The following is a 9,746-nucleotide window of genomic DNA, read 5'->3' on the forward strand; positions in this document are numbered from 1 at the left end:
CATTAATGGAATATATGCCATTTGCAATTTCTTCTAACTTGAGAAGACCCTTCAAAACACTAGAAAACCTTGGAAAACATATCCAAAGAATAATTGACTAGAACCATCATAATTCGCTAATGAGTTTTCCACAGAGTCACATGTGAGACATGAAAAGATTTGCCAGCAATTAACGATATTACCTGAGATATGCCCTGACCAGCAGCATGTCCTGGAGATCCATCATCAGAAGTACTTCATGTGGCCAGCGAATTTTTGCGCATATCCTCAGCAATAGTATCTTTTAGAGGAAGTGTGAGAGCTCAAAGTTATTCCTAGTTAGTAACAATAATGGCACCTGCTGGCTTCGTAGCAAGTCTTGTTATGGCTTTGACGTCTTCATTTTCTGGTGTATATGATTACTTACAGGATTTCTGCGTTGCCGTGGCTGATGCAACAGCAGCAGGTAGTCCATTTCCAAACTACATATTCTGCAATATATATTACTTGGTATTTATAATAGGCTTTTCTATTTTGTGTCCTAAGGGCACACGATAAAAACACAAAAATAGAGAGGGTGAAACCTATTAATTCATACGTTAACATCCACCTCATGAATTGCGTAAGCTTTAACCTACAAAATTTTAATCTTTTGCATAAAACTCAACACTAGGCAAACTCTTATCCTGTGACCTTAATGCATAGACTAGAAGAGCCCTTCATAATATTGATGAAGAAAAATTTTATGCACTGGACAAATTCTTATCCTGTGTCTTCGGATCAGTTGCTTTGCCAATTGTCAAAGACATTTCTCGAGAGCATTTTGAGGTGCAACGGATCTTCTGTCCCACACTCTGTGCCACTCTCTGTCTCACTTTTTATTATATTGCTATTTCTCCTACATAAACATCATGTTTTAGTTCTTTTTTGTTTCCTTAAGATCCAATAACTATTAATTGAGTTATACACAAAGTTTAACAAACTCAAAAAAATCAAAATGCATAAAAAATGAGATTTTTTATGAATTTTCTGCTGTATTTTTTAATTTTCTATTATATATTGCTTTTTTGAATTTGCTGTATTTATTTTTTACTCAATTAATAGTTATTGAATCTTAAAGAAACAAAAAAAGAACTAAAATATGATGTTTATGTAGGAGAAATAGCAATATAATAAAAAGTGGGACAAAAAGTGACATAGGGTGTGACACAGAAGATCCGTTACGATTTTGAGGTGACTGGATCACATAGATATACATGATTTATCGTACTTTAATTTTTTGTGCAGTGTTTGTGAATGGAAAGGTCTGCAAGAACCCAAAACAGGTAACCGCCTACGATTTCCTAGCTACCGACTATTTTCTGTTAAAGAGCTAAAGATATTCAACTCAAACATACGTCAATGTTTCGAATATGTCTCTCACATGCATAAACAAGAGAAAAGGAAATTGCAATAATAAACATATTGGACATTGCAATAATAAAGATGCCTAGATTTGGATCAAAAAAGTCGGAATTGGAAAAAAAAATGAGATCAATTTGAGTATTAAAAATCAAAATCAGAGCTTATTTAGATTTAATATAGCATCAATTTGAAACTAAGGTTCTTTTTCTTTAAATAAAATTTATCCATTCATCTTTATTTTTTGGTCGCCTATGATCGTATGTAGATTTAATCAAATTTTAATGTTCAAACAAAGTGGTATTATTGTATCCTATATAGGAAATAGATATATTAGCTGCACACAATTCGATGTATTACTTGTACGCTACATAATATCATAAACAAACTATTTTGTGCATTCAATTAGATATTCTAGAATCCATCTTTGATTATGATGGCACCAAGCAATATTAATAGTTTCCCGTTATCTTCTCTTTTTTTTTTCCTTTGCTTTTTTACCCCTTCAATACATCAATGATAACACTTTGTTTGCGCTGAAAGTCCCAGAAGAAGCCAAAGCATATCCAATACCAACAACAGCAGACAAAGCCTCCCATCCGTTGTATTTATAGTAAATTTTCGGAAGCAAGGTGCGGTACACTTTGAATACACTCGTTCAGTTTCATCAGAAAAGCAGAAAGAAAAGTCTAATCTCAGTACTCTTTGTATTGGAACAAACCAAACAATCTACAAAATGCTTTGCAACTAAGATGACATGGAAGAATAACTAAGACCCATAACAATGCCTTTATATTGCAGATTGGTTTTATTTGTTTTTTTTTTTATAGTCTACTTTCATATTTTGTACTTTGACATTTTATTGACACACCACCAAAAAAAAAAGAATTTTCTAAACACTTTTCCTGATTTTTTAGATTATAAGCAATATTAGTTTCATAGATGATAACAAAGAATTCTGTATCCTTCGAAGTTGTCCTGCCAAGTATTTATAGTCCTGTAGAATAAATAACTTAAACTCATGGTATAATCACTTATAATTACGAGTGCATGAATAATATCTACGAATTGAAATTCCATACCCACTGCTGAAATTGGTTGTAAATGCCATAGCTACAACCAAAATTGGTCCTATTTTAAGTTAGAGAAAATATGGCACTACTGGAAAAGAAAGCTAGTGAATTTTTTACTACAAATTAGAGCGTGAGATTTATTAGATATAGAATGGAAGAAAAATTTAGAAAAACACAAAGTGTAGTCAATTTCTCATCTTATATATTTACACTTTAATCAGGGAGGGTGTAAAGAGGGACGGGGAGGGACCGGCCACCCGAAAATTTGAAAAAAAATCTCTTACCCTTTAAAAAAATGAAAATATCAACTTCTATCCTAGTCAAAATTATACCCCCTCCCCCCTCCAACCCCAAAAAAATAATCTCGAAATCCTCTTAGCATCCCCTAAAAACATTTAAATATTGTAGTTGTTTCCTTATAAATATTACACTTTTTCCCAAACTTTTCACAGAGTACAAGAATACTTCCTTAAATATATTTTTCTACAAGTTCTGCTCCCTTCCCTACCCAATCTCAATCTCTAGTAGAGTCGATGATCCTATAGTGGGAATTTTTTAAAATATATATATATATATATAAGTGCAGTGTAAACTAATTTACTTTTTTATTAAAGGGTCGCTGTGTCTTTAAAAAAAAAAAAATTAAACACCTTAGAACTGCTTGCTATGGAGAAGCTTACGAAAAGGATACCAAATACTACGCACGAGAAGCAGCAACACAGCCAAGATTTATTACAAATCTTAAACAGACAAATTAATACTTTTTAACGGGAAACTGACAAGTCCAGCTGTTATGCTGGTACGATAGTAGTATGTTATGAAAGAAAAAATTATTTGCGCAGCGGAATGAGCAAACAGTTTTGTTTTGTTCTTCTTGCTTGAAGTTGCAATTTGATTCAGGCCTTGATATTTCAAAACAAATAAGTACTTACTTGTTCAGACGAATTTGCGATGCCTGATGTAGATGTTTGAATTCCAGCAATAAGCCTTCCACACGTCAGGCCTCTAGTTCGTCCACACAGACTCAAACCAATAGGTAACAGAATTTTGGAGTTTTGTTTCGGTAGTGAAGAAACAACGATATTGCTTTGTTCCTATTCAAAACAATCCTGATTGTTTTGCACCCTAGTAGACCCCTTAACAACTCTTTGTCAATAAGGCTTATTTATACTGTTGTTTTGATTAGATCAATATCTTGTATCATCTTGACCAAATCATAACAACCAGTTTATATTTTTATTCTTATCTTGATCAAATCAAAAATAGAATACAATTAATATAATTATTTAATTCATGTTTTAGTTTTGGTCACATCAAAATATAAACACAATTAATATAATTATATTAACTATTATTTTCATCTTTATAATATTTGAGTCATACTCAAATACCACCTCCAAATTCTGTCTAGCTTGGGTTTCAAGATGTGCTAGCATCCTTATCAAAGTCTAAACCCATTCTAATCAAACTTCCCTATTAGTTCAAATCCTTTTTGTGTGTGACTATCTAGGTCCATTACCCAGTTGGCAATGTAATAAACGTTAGCCTATTAACGTTAGTTAGAACATTTCTAACACTTGAGAAGTTCTCCAAATATACCTCAAGTTAACATAGTTCATGAGTGATGCCTAGCAGCATATCATGACACCCAACCGGCGATGAAAAGATTGGAATCCTTTTATGTGAACCATGACTGCAATTGTTTTGCATACAAATCCTTCTATTACTATATCCCTATTGAGTTCAGTTTAGTAATAATGTCAAACTCTAAAACTCAATCGTATGACTTAATCTATCAAATTACTTGACTATAAAATTGATCATCTACATGAATCAATTTGTCTTGGCCAAGAACTCCTTTAGTCAAGATTGATAGATTTCATAAGATATCAAACCATTCATGATGGAATAATAGATCCCATTTTGCATAAACACTTGGCTCCATGCATAACTAATTAGAGGTACCATATGCCAATACTCATCCGTGATTAGAACAAGTATTTTCTGCATTGATAGACTTTAACCACCCATGAATGAGCCAACCGTGTCATCTCAGGTCTAAGGATCACATGCACCATTGCAATCAATAATGAATCATTGACATTAATAAGCTAATGATTCATTATTTAAATTAGTCAGTGTTCAAGCCAACTTGTCACACAAGTGCCTCTCATATTTGTTCTAGTATCACATACTTAATGGTATGAGACTCGCCATTCTATTATCATTAATATCTCATATTAATCATAGAAAATAAATATGAGACTAATCTTCCGGATTAAACTTGCCCAATTAATAATCCTATGATTAGGAACAATTTAATATTATTTGTACCAAGTTTTTCCGTCACTCATATCCTCATCACATGAGAATGGAACCTTAACAAATAATAATGGACAACATTCAATCAAATCTAAACCAAGAATAATTGAATCAAGAAGTGCCATTTTATTTTAATCAAGACAATAATTATTAATGCTCTAGGGCATACTGCTAACATGTTACACATTTTTTTGGACACTTGGGAGTTCATCTAACGTTATTACAAGCGCTCAATTTCACGCAATCTTCGAAGCTGTCGTGCAAATGCCATCACAGTCATGTCTTCTTGCAGTTGCGCTGCTCGCATGGGTAATAGCGGTGGGAATCTGATCCAGAATCCGGATCATCATCGTCATCATTAACTTGATCAACTTGAACCGCAGGAGCAGCTCTTTTGTGGTTAGGACCAGTGGTAACTTTTCGGCTAGGATTTGCATCATTCAGAAGCTGACGGCCATGGAAAAAAACCCTCTTGGCATTTGCTTCAAGAGATCCAATAACCAACAGAAGAGCAACAGAAGCAACGAGCAAAGTCTTCATGATTACATTACACAACCTGAGAAAAAGGATTAATGTTGTTAAAGGTCAGACTAAAGAAGAATAAGAAGCCAAGAAAAAGCACAAGAATTAGGGTTGTAAATAAATGCCTATATTAGTTAGTCGAAAGTTGGTACCTGTACTTGCTTGTGGTGTGAGAAAAATGATTCCAGAGTTTGAAATATATATAGAAGGATGATTCACTGTGATCTGAATTTACTAGTGGCCAACCAAGGTTACAGTTTAGGCACTTAAGGAAAAAGGTTGTAAGGGAAGATTAACAATAATTTTATGCAATTGGAGGAAGGTGTAGCCACCAAACAATAATCAAGATTAAAATCCATAATTGAGAACCGATAATGCTGACCTGCATTATTATATTCTGATTTTTTTTCAAATATGTTTCCTAGTTGGGGGTTAGCCTTGAGAGTGACAATGTAAAATAATCTTTTTTCGCCCCTATTTATTGCTTATAAACCCTTTTTATTGTCACTTTGGAAATATTTGACAGGATGTCAAATCAAGATGAAAGAACATCTACATGAAAAAATTTCCTATTTCCATAGTTTTTTTGCCCAAATTTTTTCCCACTAGTTTATATCTAAGCTTTTAGTGATTGTTTCAAGGTAAAAGAACTTTTTTCCATCTCTCTTCTTGATCATTTATTATGCAGTGAACGGCATTCATTCCTTGATTTGCCCTGGTGCTGCCAAAAGTATTAATGATCAAAAAACTATAGTAACAAGGGCCACCTAGATGGTGATGATCTCCACTGCTGGAGTAGTTTCAGGGACAGGGGTCAATCCTGGAGCATGTCATGAGCTTTGTTAGTGCGTACCTTCTAAAACTAATCGACTTTTAAACATTTGTTATATATTTATGTATATGTAAATAATGAATGACAGCTTTATCATTTCAATTGCATGTGTTTTACATGTGAATGATAAAGTTCTTTTTTTTTTTTTTTAAAACCAAGATGCTTGGATTTTATTGCCTCAGAACAGTTGTTGAGGGGGACAAAAGCCTGACCTCAACGATACAAGACAAGTACAAGACACCTATTTACTTAACTCGACGTCGCCGAATAGACGGGTAGGATAGTTTATCCAACTGATAATCACCCCTAGCTATACCTGGTAAGTCCCTGAAATGTTCATAAATACATACCGATTCAACCAAGGCACACCCCACATTGGCTAGAACATCCGCAACCTTATTGGCCTCACGATAGCAATGCTTGAACTGTATACTCCCCTGAGAGAACTCGCAACACTGCTCGATCTCATAACTAATCGTCCATGGGCATTGGTAATCATTCCTCAGAATCTTTATAAGCACTAGAGAATCCGACTCAACCACCAACTGCTGTAAAAATTCCTCTGGGCACATAAACTCAGCCCAAGCGCTAACGCTTTGACCTCGGCCTGCAAGCTAGTAGCAACATCAAAGCAACCAGCGAAAGCGAAGATGAACTTCCCTAAGCCATCCCTAAGAATCCCCCCACCACCACTCAACCCCGGGTTTCCTTTGGAGCACCCATCTATGTTAAGTTTAAACATTGACAGCCGTGGAGCCTGCCAGTGAACCAGACGAAACTTAGCCACATCAGGGCGTTGCTCCACCAAACCCAAGAATTGGGGCCAAGATGCGACCTGTTGTAATTCCCCAAATTTCATCCAATATGCGTCTTTCAAGTTTTGAAAAATAGCTCGACAAATAGATCGGACATCCTTGATAACCCCTTCAAACACTGCTGAATTCCTCGTCTTCCACAAATTCCAACACACAAATACGGGTAGGAGGCGAAAGACAAATTTTATCCTCGCGGACTTAGTAGGCTTGTACCACCAATTCGCCAACTGTACGGTTAAATGCTCCTGTGCCAAATTAAGACCAGAGAGAGATCCGAGAGGCCCAAAAAACTTCCAAACTGCCTTTGCGACATCACCCGATATGAATACATGTTATAGCATTTCAACACTAGGCTCCAAACAGCAAAAGCATTTAGACGGTAAGTGAACACAATACCGGGTTAAAATATCATCCAAAGGCAACCGTTCCCGCAACAAACGCATCATGAAGAAGGAAATTTTTAGAGGGATGTGCGGATGCCAAACCTGACTGAACATGAAGGATGAGGGTTTAGCCTGTAGCACCTCTTGGAGGGCCGAGGATAATGAGAAACTCCCAGAAGATGACGCCGTCCATACCATCCTGTGCACCGAAGAAATACAGGGGATCGGCATGCCCACCACATTCTGGACTAAATCAGGCGGAAGGACATGAGACAACAAGCGGCTATTCCATGTCCCGCACACAATAAAGTCATGGAAGGACAAATGATCCTGCACATCCGCTCGAAGATATAATGCACCTGACCCCGTCCAATTGTCATACAAGAAGTGGCAAAAACCACTATAAGGTCTCCAAAGTATAAATAACTCCATAAATCCCCTAAAGTCCAACATGCGGCGCCATGTTACTGAACTAGGAGATCTCAGGGCAACCTGACAAGGGTGAGTATCATGACAACATTTGGCTCGCATGAACATAGCCGACAGTGAGAGATTCTGCCTAAAGGTCCACCACAACTTGCAGGAGAAAGTTCTATAAGTGTCATCAATTGACCGAAATCCAACGCCACCCTCCTCTGGTGGGAAGCATAAGTCTCTCCACCGCACCCAATGAAACCTCCTAGACTCTTCAGTCATCCCCCACAAGAAATTTGCACATACCCGCTCAATCATATGAAATATACTTTTTGGCATGACCCCTGCAGCCAAGAGGTGGATGGGTATACTCGAAAGCATGTGCTTAATCAAAATGATCTTCCCACCCGATGACAAAAGCCGAGTCTTCCAGGAGAGGACTTTATCAATCATTCGTTGGCTCAGATCCGCAAAATAAGATCCCTTGCACCTGCCGGTATACAATGGAAGTCCCAAATACCGAATGGGGAACCCTCTTCTCGAAAATTTAGTAACTCGTTCGATGATACCCTGACGAGCCATTGGGACACTTGGATGAAGCAGGAACCCACTCTTACTAGTGTTCACCAATTGACCCGGTGCCTTTTGATATAGCTCTAACACTCGCATAATTTTCTTTAACGAAGAGGCCGACCCGTTGGCAAAGATTATTATGTCATCCGCAAAGGCCAAATGAGAGATGGTAGGACAGTGTCTTGGCACTTTATAACCCACAAAATTTGATTGGGAATATAATAAATTCAATCCTCTGGACAAAGTCTCAGCTCCAATAATAAATAAGGCCGGCGACAGGGGATCGCCCTGTCGGAGGCCTCGGCTAGACTTGAAGAAGCCATACGGAACTCCATTAACAAGCACTGAGAACCAGACATTTGACAACAACCGCCACACCATATCGATAAACCTTTCCCCAAATCCAAAGCGGCGCAACACTCTAATAATAAACAACCATGACATCCTATCATACGCCTTCGCCATGTCCAGTTTAAGCACTACATTCCGTCCCCTACATTTTTTTTCAATATCTGTAATCAACTCTTGAGCCAGGGGAAAGTTGTCCGACAGAGTCTGACCGTGAACAAAACCACTTTGCTGAGGAGAAATAATCCGAGGCAAAATCGGAGTTAATCGACGGATCAAAACTCGAGAGATGACTTTATTCAAAAAGTTACATACACTGATAGGACGAAATTGAGAGAAGGAATACGGATTTAGGACCTTTGGAATGAGCACAATTGAGGTAGCTGTGACAAATCGAGAAAGTTTAGCTCCACAAAAGAAACTAAGAATCGCTTGAAAGATATCAGGACCGACCACCTCCCACGCAAAGGTAAAGAACTTTCTAGTGAAACCATCTAGGCCTGCTGCACTATCACCATCCATAGAGAAGACCACCCTCGTAACCTTGTCGAAAGAAGGGGCCTCTTCCAGACAGCTATTATCAATTTCGGAACTCAAGTTGGGAATAACATGGACCAGTCTAAAGTCTGAAGAAAACTCCGCCGATAATAAATCATCAAAAAACTTCACGGCTTCCATCCCGATTGTGCCATCATCAGTAATCCAAGTGCCCTGGGAGTCTCGAATGCTGTGAATTGCTGCCCGATATCTTCGCTGTTTCACCACTGAATGGAAAAATCTAGAATTATTATCCCTGTGTTGGAGCCACTTAACCCTGGCTTTTTGTTTCCAGAATTGTTCCTCTACAGTCAGGACCCTCTGCAATTCAGCTTGTACCCGTTTCAACTCAATAAAATTCTCCTCCGAGCTATCTACCTCAATCTGAAGCTCAGCCCGGGCCACCGCTGCCTCGGCCCTCTTCACGTTGAGAAAAACATCTCCAAACGTCTCCTTATTCCATTGCTGAATAGCATGAGAGACTCTCTTCAGTTTGGTCCATACGCGATAAAACGAAGAGCCACTGACATCACCTTGCCAAGCCATC

The sequence above is a fragment of the Coffea eugenioides genome, unplaced genomic scaffold (assembly GCF_003713205.1).
Source record: "Coffea eugenioides isolate CCC68of unplaced genomic scaffold, Ceug_1.0 ScVebR1_2176;HRSCAF=3164, whole genome shotgun sequence".
NCBI lineage: Eukaryota > Viridiplantae > Streptophyta > Magnoliopsida > Gentianales > Rubiaceae > Coffea > Coffea eugenioides.